The sequence below is a fragment of the Pseudophryne corroboree genome, chromosome 2, assembly GCF_028390025.1.
Source record: "Pseudophryne corroboree isolate aPseCor3 chromosome 2, aPseCor3.hap2, whole genome shotgun sequence".
In the NCBI taxonomy this organism is placed as follows: domain Eukaryota; kingdom Metazoa; phylum Chordata; class Amphibia; order Anura; family Myobatrachidae; genus Pseudophryne; species Pseudophryne corroboree.
This window is the reverse complement of record NC_086445.1, coordinates 147,284,320-147,298,031: the sequence shown is the minus strand read 5'-3', so window position 1 is coordinate 147,298,031 and position 13,712 is coordinate 147,284,320. Positions and strand designations below refer to the sequence as shown.

The 13,712-nt window shown below is 46.3% G+C and overlaps 1 long non-coding RNA gene across 2 annotated transcripts in view; it reads right to left on the bottom strand.

The window, feature by feature from the left end:
- LOC135004259 (uncharacterized) overlaps positions 1 to 8,491 on the bottom strand; it is a 35,725-nt gene extending 27,234 nt beyond the window's left edge. The window contains exon 1 of one of the 2 annotated variants that reach the window (XR_010205097.1): positions 8,197 to 8,491. This is a non-coding gene — a long non-coding RNA (uncharacterized LOC135004259). The remainder of the gene's footprint in view (positions 1 to 8,196) is intronic. The other variant, XR_010205091.1, reaches the window with a different exon arrangement.
- Between the last annotated feature and the right edge of the window lie 5,221 nt (positions 8,492 to 13,712).

Genomic DNA, 13,712 nt, shown 5'->3' with positions numbered 1-13,712 from the left:
CGTAGGAAGCCACCATTTTTCCCAGGACCCTTGTGCAATAATGCACTGACACTTTTCCTGGTTTTAGGAGGTTCCTGACTAGCTCGGATAACTCCCTGGCTTTCTCCTCCGGGAGAAACACCTTTTTCTGGACTGTGTCCAGAATCATCCCTAGGAACAGCAGACGTGTCGTCGGGATCAGCTGCGATTTTGGAATATTTAGAATCCACCCGTGCTGTTGTAGCAGTATCCAAGATAGTGCTACTCCGACCTCCAACTGTTCCCTGGACTTTGCCCTTATCAGGAGATCGTCCAAGTAAGGGATAATTTAAGACGCCTTTTCTTCGAAGAAGAATCATCATTTCGGCCATTACCTTGGTAAAGACCCGGGGTGCCGTGGACAATCCAAACGGCAGCGTCTGAAACTGATAGTGACAGTTCTGTACTACGAACCTGAGGTACCCTTGGTGAGAAGGGCAAATTTGGACATGGAGGAAAGCATCCTTGATGTCCAGGGACACCATATAGTCCCCTTCTTCCAGGTTCGCTATCACTGCTCTGAGTGACTCCATCTTGAATTTGAACCTTTGTATGTAAGTGTTCAAAGATTTCAGATTTAAAATAGGTCTCACCGAGCCGTCTGGCTTCGGTACCACAAATAGTGTGGAATAATACCCCTTTCCCTGTCGTAGGAGGGGTACTCTTATTATCACCTGCTGGGAATACAGCTTGTGAATTGCTTCCAATACTGCCTCCCTGTCGGAGGGAGACGTTGGTAAAGCAGACTTCAGGAACCTGCGAGGGGGAGACGTCTCGAATTCCAATCTGTACCCCTGGGATACTACCTGTAGGATCCAGGGGTCCACTTGCGAGTGAGCCCACTGCGCGCTGAAACTCTTGAGACGACCCCCCACCGTACCTGAGTCCGCTTGTAAGGCCCCAGCGTCATGCTGAGGCCTTGGCAGAAGCGGTGGAGGGCTTCTGTTCCTGGGAAGGGGCTGCCTGCTGCAGTCTTTTTCCCTTTCCTCTACCCCGGGGCAGATATGACTGGCCTTTTGCCCGCTTGCCCTTATTGGGACGAAAGGACTGAGGCTGAAAAGACGGTGTCTTTTTCTGCTGAGAGGTGACTTGGGATAAAAAAGGTGGATTTTCCAGCTGTTGCCGTGGCCACCAGGTCCGATAGACCGACCCCAAATAACTCCTCCCCTTTATACGGCAATACTTCCATGTGCCGTTTGGAATCCGCATCACCTGACCACTGTCGTGTCCATAAACATCTTCTGGCAGAAATGGACATCGCACTTACTCTTGATGCCAGAGTGCAAATATCCCTCTGTGCATCACGCATATATAGAAATGCATCCTTTAAATGCTCTATAGTCAATAAAATACTGTCCCTGTCAAGGGTATCAATATTTTCAGTCAGAGATTCCGACCAAACCCCCCCAGCACTGCACATCCATGCTGGGGCGATGCTGGTCGCAGTATAACATCAGTATGTGTGTATATACTTTTTAGAGTATTTTCCAGCCTCCTATCAGCTGGATCTTTGAGGGCGGCCGTATCAGGAGACGGTAACGCCACTTGTTTTGATAAGCGTGTGAGCGCCTTATCTACCCTAGGGGGTGTTTCCCAGCGCGCCCTAACCTCTGGCGGGAAAGGGTATAATGCCAATAACTTCTTTGAAATTAGCACTTCCTATCGGGGGTAACCCACGCTTCATCACACACTTCAATCAATTTATCTGATTCAGGAAAAACTACAGGTAGTTTTTTTCACACCCCACATAATACCCATTTTTTTGGTACTTGTAGTATCAGAATATGTAACGCCTCCTTCATTGCCGTGATTATGTAACGTGTGGCCCTACTGGAAAATACGTTTGTTTCTTCACCGTCGACACTGGAGTCAGTGTCCGTGTCTGTGTCTATGACGACCGACTGAGGTAATGGGCGTTTTAAAGCCCCTGACGGTGTTTGAGACGCCTGGACAGGTACTAATTGGTTTGCCGGCCGTCTCATATCGTCAACCGACCTTGTAGCGTGTTGACACTATCACGTAATTCCATAAATAAAGCCATCCATTCCGGTGTCGACTCCCTAGGGGGTGACATCCCATTACAGGCAATTGCTCCGCCTCCACTAACATCGTCCTCATACCTGTCGACACACACGTACCGACACACAGCACACACACAGGGAATGCTCTGATAGAGGACAGGACCCCACTAGCCCTTTGGGGAGACAGAGGGAGAGTTTGCCAGCACACACCAAGGCGCTATAATTATACAGGGACAACCTTATAGTAAGTGTTTTCTCTTATAGCAGCTTAATATATATTTATATCGCCAAAATATGCCCCCCGTCTCTGTTTTAACCCTGTTTCTGTAGTACAGTGCAGGGGAGAGCCTGGGAGCCTTCCCACCAGCGGATCTGTGTGGGAAAAATGGCGCTGTGTGCTGAGGAGATAGGCCCCGCCCCCTTCACGGCGGGCTCTTCTCCCGGTTTTTTCTGTAATCCTGGCAGGGGTTAAATACATCCATATAGCCCAGGGACTATATGTGATGTATTTTTAGCCAGTAAAGGTAATTACATTGCTGCCCAGGGCGCCCCCCCCAGCGCCCTGCACCCTCAGTGACCGCGGTGTGAAGTGTGCTGAGAGCAATGGCGCACAGCTGCAGTGCTGTGCGCTACCTTAAGAAGACTGGGAAGTCTTCAGCCGCCGATTTCTGGACCTCTTCTCTCTTCAGCATCTGTAAGGGGGCCGGCGGCGCGGCTCCGGTGACCCATCCAGGCTGTACCTGTGATCGTCCCTCTGGAGCTAGTGTCCAGTAGCCTAAGAAGCCAATCCATCCTGCACGCAGGTGAGTTCACTTCTTCTCCCCTTAGTCCCTCGATGCAGTGAGCCTGTTGCCAGCAGGTCTCACTGAAAATAAAAAACCTAACAAACTTTTATTCTAAGCAGCTCTTTAGGAGAGCCACCTAGATTGCACCCTTCTCGGCCGGGCACAAAAACCTAACTGAGGCTTGGAGGAGGGTCATAGGGGGAGGAGCCAGTGCACACCACCTAGTCCTAAAGCTTTTATTTTTGTGCCCTGTCTCCTGCGGAGCCGCTATTCCCCATGGTCCTGACGGAGTCCCCAGCATCCACTTAGGACGTCAGAGAAATATTGGCTAAAATTACCTTCAGACTGTGTGTATAAGGTGCATATAAAACATAAATGCATTCTGTGCTTAGATTTAGGTCCCATTGCCATGATATCTCATTATGGTATGCAATTATTCCAAAATACGGAAAAATCCGATATCCAAAATACCTCTGGTCCCAAGCATTTTGGATAAGGGATACTCAACCTGTATGTACTCTTGAAAGAACTTACTTAAAAGAATAGGACCTCATATCCCAAATCGTGAGGGTCTGATCAAATAAAAACTGGTGGAAAGCCCTAAATAAAGGCAATATAAATATTCAAAAATATCAATCTATATTAGTGATAGAAGTGAATTAATTATCCAATTAAATATGAGTATACATACCCACTTGGGGAGATTCTCATAAAAAAAGTTGTGTATATCCACAGACGAACAACCTACAATAGGTTAATTCAATATAAATGGATGATAACATAAATAACGTGATATTAATCCTTCAACCTCTATAGTGATGGTACTTACAGCATTCAAGTGTGCTCCTGTGTGCTCTCCCAAAGTGCAAGTGACTGAGGGACTGAAGTGTGGGGCTTATATACCCTATACCCAGCTTACCTCACTTCCTAGATTTATTAGCCAATAGGATCCGGTATGGGGAATTAAGACCTATATAGGGTCCAAATATGCAATAAAACTGCCCACATAGGTATATATGGTGCATGTGCACCTTTTAATATTTTAAAGTATGTACCAAAAGTGCAATAAAGTGCTAAAAAAGTAACTTTTAATACCTATTAGTGTAACAGGAAGTGACCTCACTTCCGCCTTAAATGCTGTGTGTAAACGCTGATCCTATAACTACCACTTCCATGCGTTCCACCTAGCGCTCGTGGAGCGCAATCCCATGCGCCGACGCCAGAAGTGACGTTTGCATTCCACCTATGTCCGCGGTGGAACGCAAAATATCTACAAACCTCCTCCAAACGTCACAACGCAGCTGCAGCAATATGTGACATACCTAATTAACAACGCTGTGCCTACTAAGTGTACTTTTATTTTAATGTATATCTAGGTGGCACCACGCTAATATTATAAACAATATTAAGGTGGATTAATGATATATATAAATGAGAAAAAGAAATAAACAAATGATAATAGAATAAAATGAATGCAAGTGAAAATGAAAATAAAAATAAATATAAAAATAAATGTAAAAATAAAGAAATAAATATGTGGCCTAGGTAGTGCAGCTCATCCAGGATGGCACATCAATGCGAGCTGTGTCTGTCAGCGTAGTGTCCAGAGCATGGAGGTGCTACCAGGAGACAGGCCAGTACATCAGGAGACGTGGAGGAGGCCGTAGGAGGGCAACAACCCAGCAGCAGGACCGCTACCTCCGCCTTTGCGCAAGGAGGAACAGGAGGAGCACTGCCAGAGCCCTGCAAAATGACCTCCAGCAAGCCACAAATGTGCATGTGTCTACTCAAACGATCAGAAACAAACTCCATGAGGGTGGTATGAGGGCCCGATGTCCACAGGTGGGGGTTGTGCTTACAGCCCAACACCGTGCAGGACGTTTGATATTTGCCAGAGAACACCAAGATTGGCAAATTCGCCACTGGCACCCTGTGCTTTTCACAGATGAAAGCAGGTTCTCATTGAGCACATGTGACAGACGTGACAGAGTCTGGAGACGCCAAGGAGAATGTTCTGCTGCCTGCAACATCCTCCAGCATGACCGGTTTGGCAGTGGGTCAGTAATGGTGTGGGGTGGCATTTCTTTGGGGGGGCCGCACAGCCCTCCATGTGCTCGCCAGAGGTAGCCTGACTGCCATTAGGTACCGGGATGAGATCCTCAGACCCCTTGTGAGACCATATGCTGGTGCGGTTGGCCCTGGGTTCCTCCTAATGCAAGACAATGCTAGACCTCGTGAGGCTGGAGTGTGTCAGCAGTTCCTGCAAGACGAAGGCATTGATGCTATGGACTGGCCCGCCCGTTCCCCAGACCTGAATCCAATTGAGCACATCTGGGACATCATGTTTCGCTCCATCCACCAACGCCACGTTGCACCACAGACTGTCCAGGAGTTGGCGGATGCTTTAGTCCAGGTCTGGGAGGAGATCCCTCAGGAGACCATCCGCCACCTCATCAGGAGCATGCCCAGGCATTGTAGGGAGGTCATACAGGCACGTGGAGGCCACACACACTACTGAGCCTCATTTTGACTTGTTTTAAGGACATTACATCAAAGTTGGATCAGCCTGTAGTGTGTTTTTCCACTTTAATTTTGAGTGTGACTCCAAATCCAGACCTCCATGGGTTAATAAATTTGATTTCCATTGATCATTTTTGTGTGATTTTGTTGTCAGCACATTCAACTATGTGAAGAACAAAGTATTTAATAAGAATATTTCATTCATTCAGATCTAGGATGTGTTATTTTAGTGTTCCCTTTATTTTTTTTGAGCAGTGTATATATACACACACAAGTGCAACGGAATTTGCTGCGTTATTAAGAAACAAAATAAATATATATATATATATATATATTTATGTATATATCTATGCACATATGTAAATATGCATATCTCTCGTTGCTCCCCCATACACACCACAGTCTGTGTCTCCCTAATTCCTTTGTTCTACACACCCCACATTCTACCTCTCCCCAATGACTCCATGCTGCATTCCCAGCCCCCTACACCATCCCAAAGCCCTGTATCCCCTCACAAATACACCCTTACTCCGGAGAGAAAATCACCTGCGCTGCATTCTCCAGTATCCAGACCCAAACACCACACAGCAGGTACCATGTGGCCCTCACACCCCACGAGAAAAAGCCAGCATAGGGCACGGGAATCTTGGCCAGCGGTGCTGCTGCCCGTGTCCCGTAACTGCCTGCAACAGAGCTAGACCTGGAATAGCGGGAGTAGACTTGCGCCGAACAGTCACTGTGTGTGAGAGGCTCCTGTCACTCTGAGGCTTCGTCCACACTGCCTCCCTCACTGCCCTGTTTGGACAAAACGGCTCACATCCCTGCACTACTTTGGGTATCCTTGGGGCCCTTCTGATTCTTGGGGCCTGGTCCCGATGCCCTGTTTGACCCCCCCTGTCGCCGGCCTGGCCAGTATTTACCCTGCACAGAAAAAAATGCAACCCATCTAAATCTCTCTGCACATGTTACATCTGTCCCACCTGCAGTGCAACATGGTTTTGCCTAGTTGCTTGCTTTTTTGCTTTACTTACAAACATCAATTAGGCCCAATGTTTTAAAATATGCAGCATTTTATATAAATGCGCCTCCACCTAGCTATACTGTACTGTAGCTGCTTCTCTCTGCATCTGTCTGTTTTCTTGCCTTGCAGTATAATTAGGGAAGGTAATTAACAAGTGTAGAATGGCAAACAGCATTGTACTAAATTCCTGATGCTCAATTGGCTGTTATATATTGCTTCATTGGCTATATGAACTTAACTTACTGTTGCCACACATTGCAGAGTACTTATTTCTCTCAACTGGCTCTAATGAGCATCCAGCTGATGCTTGTCCCTTAATCAGTTTCTGTAAAATCCTTCCTTTCCAGCATGCACTGCTGTCTGCATGAACAAACTATTAGTTGCCTTGGCCTGCTGTACCAATGTAGATATTGGTGGTCATTCCGAGTTGTTCGCTCGCTAGCAGTTTTTAGCACTCATACAAATGCTATGCCGCCTCCCACTGGGAGTGTATTTTAGCTTAGCAGAAGTGCGAACGAAAGGATCGCAGAGTGGCGGCAAACTTTTTTTGTGCAGTTTTAGAGTAGCTCAATACCTACTCAGCACTTGTGATCATTTCAGACTGTTTAGTTCCTGTTTTGACGTCACAAACACGACCTGCGTTCGCCCAGCCACGCCTGCGTTTTTCCTGGCACGCCTGCATTTTACCGAACACTCCCTGAAAACGGTCAGTTGACACCCAGAAAAGCCCTCTTACTGGCAATCATTCTGCGGCCAGCAGTGCGGCTGAAAAGCTTTGCTAGACCTTGTGTGAAACTACATCGTTCGTAGCAATTGTACAATGCGCGTGCGCATTGCACCACATACACATGCGCAAAACTGCCCTTTTTTTGCCTCCTCGCTGTGCTGCGAACAAATGCAGCTAGCGATCAACTCGGAATGACCACCATTGTTCATTTCGAGTTTGCATCCAACGCATACTTACCTAATCTATCCTATTGGGGGCTCTCCAGGACTCCTGAGAGAGTAGGTCAATCCCCCCACCCCCCTCCGTGAAGTGGGCAGCCCTACAAATTGATGATGTAATTTGCATTAAATTGCCTAATTGTAGCCTACCCACCAGTAGCGTAAGTTCATCCTAGTCGCCCGGAGGCAAAACAGAGTTTTGTGCCCCCTTCCCCAGTTTACAGGTGTCAGGGAGAGGTGCCATATAGTGGGTGGCCCTGACGGTGCCCTTGGGGGCCGTTATTATAGCCATAAGTAGGGTGAATATTGTTAGACTGTATAGAGCCAGATAAAGACCCCACATGATTCTAGAAAATACACCACCTTAAGGGCCCCATATTAATGTATGTTTAAATACATAGTGTATACATACAGTTCTACCCCCTCACACAGATCCACCCATAATAAAACCCTCCACTCCTCACACACGTCTCTCCCCACTCACCCTGATCCCCATAATCTAGCTATCCACATTACACAGCTCTCTCCCCTAATATAGCTCTCTCCACTCACTCTAGAATCTTCCCTACTCAATCAGCGTGGGGCGGGGGAGGAGGGACTGACTGATTGCAGAGCCGGATGAAGGTCCCATGGTAAGATACTATTTTGGGGCCACTATAGACATCTCTCTGTCTATGTGTATAATATACAGTATACCTTAGTAAATGATATGCCCTCCATCCTGGATTGTATTTAACATTGTGTGCCAGAGGAAAAATGTAATATACTGTAGTTCAAATAATCCCACAGCACACAAATACTTCAACAGACCTGGAAAATTGGTCTGGCAATAATAACAAGACACCAGAGTCTTCTCCCACTGCTGTAAAGTAATAAACATAATTACCTGCTGCCAGGACTGCATAGCTGCCGACATTCCTCCTCCCTGCAACCATTTCTTAGGAGGCAAGCGACTTAAAGGCGGAGGGACGGATCAATTATCCGCGCTGCAGCAGTAATGTGGCGGCAAAAACTTTGACCGGCACCCAGCACGCCATAAAACTTTCTGCTCTGGGTTCTGCACCGCATGAGAGCACTGCAGTGCCCTAAACACGGCCACAGCACTGTCAGCGGCAGCAGCTGCCGACGGATTCCAATCCAGCATGAAGTGCAACAATAATCTCCCTGCGGTCTATCCCGCTCATCCGATCCAGGGGGGAAAGGGAAGGGGGGGGGGGGAGACCAGCCAGAGAGAGACTGGATGTGCGTACTAGGAATGGCCGGCACATCAGAGCAGGGACGGCGCCTCTTCAGCCTGGCGCCATCCTGCAATGCTGGTCCTGCAGGTAATCTGAACTGGTGGCTGTGACACTTTTTGACTGTTATGACCGGCAAATAACATTTTACCAACATGCTATTGTCTTCTGAGCATTATATGGACAATTAACCCAACTGGGTATTATTATTACTGGTATACTATGGACCTTATTCAGTAAGGATTGCAATTTCTGCAAAAAAGCAGTTGCTGCGATCAAATATTTGCCGCCCAGACATAGAGAAAAAACTGCCATTGCAGAAATTGCGAATGCGTAGCAATATGTGGGCTGATCGCAAAACCATACACAATTCCTGGAACATCGTAGATTTTTCCTATCTGCGCCAGGCAAGGTCATCCACAATTCTTGCGACACAAGAGGCTGGAAGTGGTCATCGCTAACATCAGAGGCCCTCCATAAAAACGCCTGGGCACGCCTCCGTTTTTTCAGACACACCCAGAAATCGGCATGTTTCTGCCCAGGAACGCCAGCTTCCTGTCAGTCAAACAGCGGCTGCATTGCGATCACAAAGTGTATGCAATTTTTGTCACTATTTTTACTCACGCGTGAGCAATGCGAACGCTGCGCATGTGCAGTCATTTGATAATCGGACGGATTTTTTGATATCCTTACTGAAAGAGGTCCTGTGTTCTAGAGGTCATTATTACTGGCCTATTGTGTACCCTTCGCGTTATTATTGGCATATTTTTCTGTAAAGACATTAATTTATATGAGTGGGTATGATTATTATCGAATTTACTGTTATTAAGGTAATAGAGCCATGTCACACCCTGCTAGTCATTACTGGCATATTACATTGTGTTGGACAAAATTACTGATACATTAAATCCTAGCAGCTTTGTTCCTGTGATAGTCTGTCCTACTCTGCATGACGAGTGGCATATTGCATTCTAACGGCCACTTATGCTGGGTATTATCACTGTTGCGTTCTTGTCCTTACAGCCAAACTTTGTCATCCGCCCACTGTCCACACTTTCACTTCTTCTTGTTCTGCTTCTCTCATTGCAATTATGGGCCTGATTCTGATGTGATCACTAATGGAATCACAACCTTTATTTTTTTACGTAGCTACCGAGCGAAAATAGACTAATGCTGCGGCTGCCTGGAAATGTACTGAGATGCCGACAGGCACATTCACAGATCCAAGCAACTGCGTACAAATATGCAGCGGTGGTCGCAGAATTCAATCGCCACATGTGCGCATTGGGGCTAAGACGCATGCCCAGTGCACTGATAACGGCTCAACAGCGTAAAAATCAAAATAGCGGCCACATCTGAATCAGGCCCTATGGGGTCTATTAAATAAGCCTTGGAGGGAGAGAAAATGGAGAGAGATAAAGTATCAGCCAATCAGTTATTAACTGCAATGTTACACTCTGGGGCAGATATATTTAGCCAGGAGAAGTGATGCAGTAGTGATAAGTTCAAGGTGATAACGCACCAGCCAATCAGCTCCTAACCGTCAATTTACATATTGGAGCTGATTGTCTGGTGCTTTATCACCTTGCACTTATAATTGCTTTATCACTTCTCCAGGCTTAATACATCTGCCCGTGTTTGAAAAATGGCAGTTAGGAGCTGGTTGGCTGGTACTTTATCTCCGTCCACTTTAACTCTCTCCAGTGCTTAGTATATAGACCCCCTATGTTCTTTATGTGCTTGTACAGACCCCATAGCCTCTAACAAGGAATTTTGTGACTTTAATTCACAGTTTCAAATTGTTTTATTTTTCAGGTACGGAACCAGGGTGTAAGTATTTTCCCCTAGAAATATCTTTTTTTTTTTGACAAAAGGTGGCGGCAAAACATTGCCAATAATAACCTAGAGTTACAAGTTAATACAAGATTGATAGTAGGTTTCATGGACAAAGTTCAGATGTTTATTTAATTTATTCCCATACAAGAAATCCTTCAGAAGCCTTGCTTGGGGTGTTTGGAATCCATATGTAAGGTAATGTCAAAAAATGCCATGTGTAGAGCCCAAAGTGCTCCTACCAAGTCCATGATTCACGGGTGGCCTCCATGTTGCTGCAATCTGCACCACACTGACTTTGTTGTCTGAGCAGATACTCTATTCTTATAGGGGCAGGTTCTTGGCACTTCCGTGGCTTTATGCGACCGCTGACATCATAGAAGTGGGTAATGCAAACTAAGCTTCCTTGTTTAAGCCCCACTCTGGCTGCAGCAGAGTATTAGGTTTACTATGTTGATCAGCTACTTTGTCTTTGACTCTAACTGTATGCTCCAATGATTGACCTCTTTTTGTGTTATCCCTGTGGCTCATCTGAGACCTCCCAGGTGCTACTCTTCAAGGTCCCGCTCTATTGCAGGCAGTTATGGGACATGGCAGCAGCTCTGTTGGCTGGGATTTCGGTGCCCTGCACCGGTCTCTTCTGGTGGGGCGTGAGGGCCGCATGGTGCCTGCTGTGCAGTGTGAGGGTCTGGATACTGGGGAGTGCAGCGCAGGTGAGTCTCTCTGTGGGGTAAGAGTGGATTGGTGAGGAGATACAGGGCTTTGGGATGGGGGAGCTTGGAATGCAGCATAGAGTCAGTGGGGAGAGACAGACTGTGGGGTGTGCGGGAGGAAAGAGAGATGGAGACTCAGACTGTGGTATGTGTGGGGGAGTAAGGAGATATATATATATATTTATATATGTGTATAAACAGGGCCGGCTCCAGGTCTACTAGCACCCGAGCGAGAAAATGTCGAAGTGCCCTCCCCCCATGCGTGCAGCGAAGGCGCACCCGCTCCTGGAAAAGTGGGCGTGGCCTTGCAACTTTATATTATCAAACTGTAAATAAATATATTTTCACACCCCCTCAACACACACAATTAGCAGCCTTACACATAACACCCACAGTAGTGTTCCTTACACATAATGTTTCCAGTATAGTGTCAGATACACATAATGACCCCAGTAGTGCAGTGCCAGATACACATAAACCCCCAGTAGTGCCAAATACACATACACCCCCAGTAGTGCCAGATACACGTTATATGACCCCAGCAGTGCCAGATACATACATGCCCCTAGTAGTGCAGTGCCAGATACACATATGCCCCCAGCATTGCCAGATACACATATGCCCCCAGCAGTGCCAGATACACATTATATTCCCCCACAGTGCCAGATACACATATGTCCACACTGTGCCAGCTATACATATGCCGCACAGTACCAGATACACATTATATGACCCCACATTGTCAGATACACATTATATGCCCCCAGCAGTGCAGTGCCAGATACACATTATATGCCCCCAGCAATGAAGTGCCAGATACACATAATATGCCCCCAGTGTCAAATACACATAATATGCCCCCACAGTGTCAGATACACATTATATGCCCCCACAGTGTCAGATACACATTATATGACCCCACATTGTCAGATACACATTATATGCCCTTACATTGTCAGATACACATTATATGCCCCTAGCAGTGCAGTGCCAGATACACATTATATGCCCCCAGCAGTGCAGTGTCAGATACACATAATATGTCCCCACTGTGCCAGATACACATAAGGGCCCTCATTCCGAGTTGTTCGCTCGGTATTTTTCATCGCATCGCAGTGAAAATCCGCTTAGTACGCATGCGCAATGTTCGCACTGCGATTGCGCCAAGTAACTTTACTATGATGAAAGTATTTTTACTCACGGCTTTTTCTTCGCTCCGGCGATCGTAATGTGATTGACAGGAAATGGGTGTTACTGGGCGGAAACACGGCGTTTCAGGGGCGTGTGGCTGAAAACGCTACCGTTTCCGGAAAAAACGCAGGAGTGGCCGCTGAAACGGTGGGAGTGCCTGGGCGAACGCTGGGTGTGTTTGTGACGTCAACCAGGAACGACAAGCACTGAAATGATCGCACAGGCAGAGTAAGTCTGGAGCTACTCTGAAACTGCTAAGTAGTTAGTAATCGCAATATTGCGAATACATCGGTCGCAATTTTAAGAAGCTAAGATTCACTCCCAGTAGGCGGCGGCTTAGCGTGTGTAACTCTGCTAAATTCGCCTTGCGACCGATCAACTCGGAATGAGGGCCAATATGTGTAAAGTTCAATTATTTTACAAGGAAAAGCAATACCTAATCACACTGTGGTTCGGGCCACTGCGGCCGTTAAACATAAGCAAATAACCGGTAAGATATGTATGCACGTTGCGTATACACGCCGACACACTATGCGCACAATGCAGCGACACGTGTGGCTGAAAACACCTTATCCCCAAACAAGAATGGAATGTGACACCAGTAGTTAAATGTAATGTTGTGGTCCAACGCATCAATAGTATCTACTCAAAAGATACAAATAAAAGATACAACAATATTACAGAGAAGAGCTACCACCAATAGTACATACGTTTGTTCGCGAGCGCTCCCAGATCCAGGACTCAGTGACTCAGTCAGTCTTAGCAAGATGACCTTCAGAGAATAGGGACTGAAGCCTAGATCAGGAGACCTCTATTTTATACAATGAGTCCAAATACAATACAATGGGAAATGTAAGCTCTTCTTGCATAGGTCAAGGGGCAGGTCATTTACAGTACATGAGGGGTCATAGGTTGCTTTGAATGAATGGGCGATGCTTGGTCCAGGTGTGCTTGCAGGTGTTCGCCACTGGGTTCCCGACGAATATCCTGAGTACAGTATCATAACAGTTTGCTAATATTATATTTCTGCATATATCTACACGCAGATACACGTGATCAACTGCAAATAGCAACCGGAATGCAGATTACGAAATACTGCACATCTGGATACCAAACACGAAGTCATAACCTTTTCTCAGTCCCTCAAATCCTGTAAAGCTGAATAACTCTATTGTTCTACCTTTTATGTGTATGTAAGTTGCTGGCAATGTGTATGGAGACTATGTGTAAATTATGCACTATATAAATAGAATATTGAATATGACTTTGTGGCTTTTCTGTGCGAATTCGTATGCTACCGTATTCATAGTAACATAGTAACTAAGGTTGAAAAAAGACAATTGTCCATCGAGTTCAACCTATTTGTGGTCTCCTTTGCAGTCTTATTATAGGACTAGTTATTTTTATGTTAGGACTAGTTATATTAACTA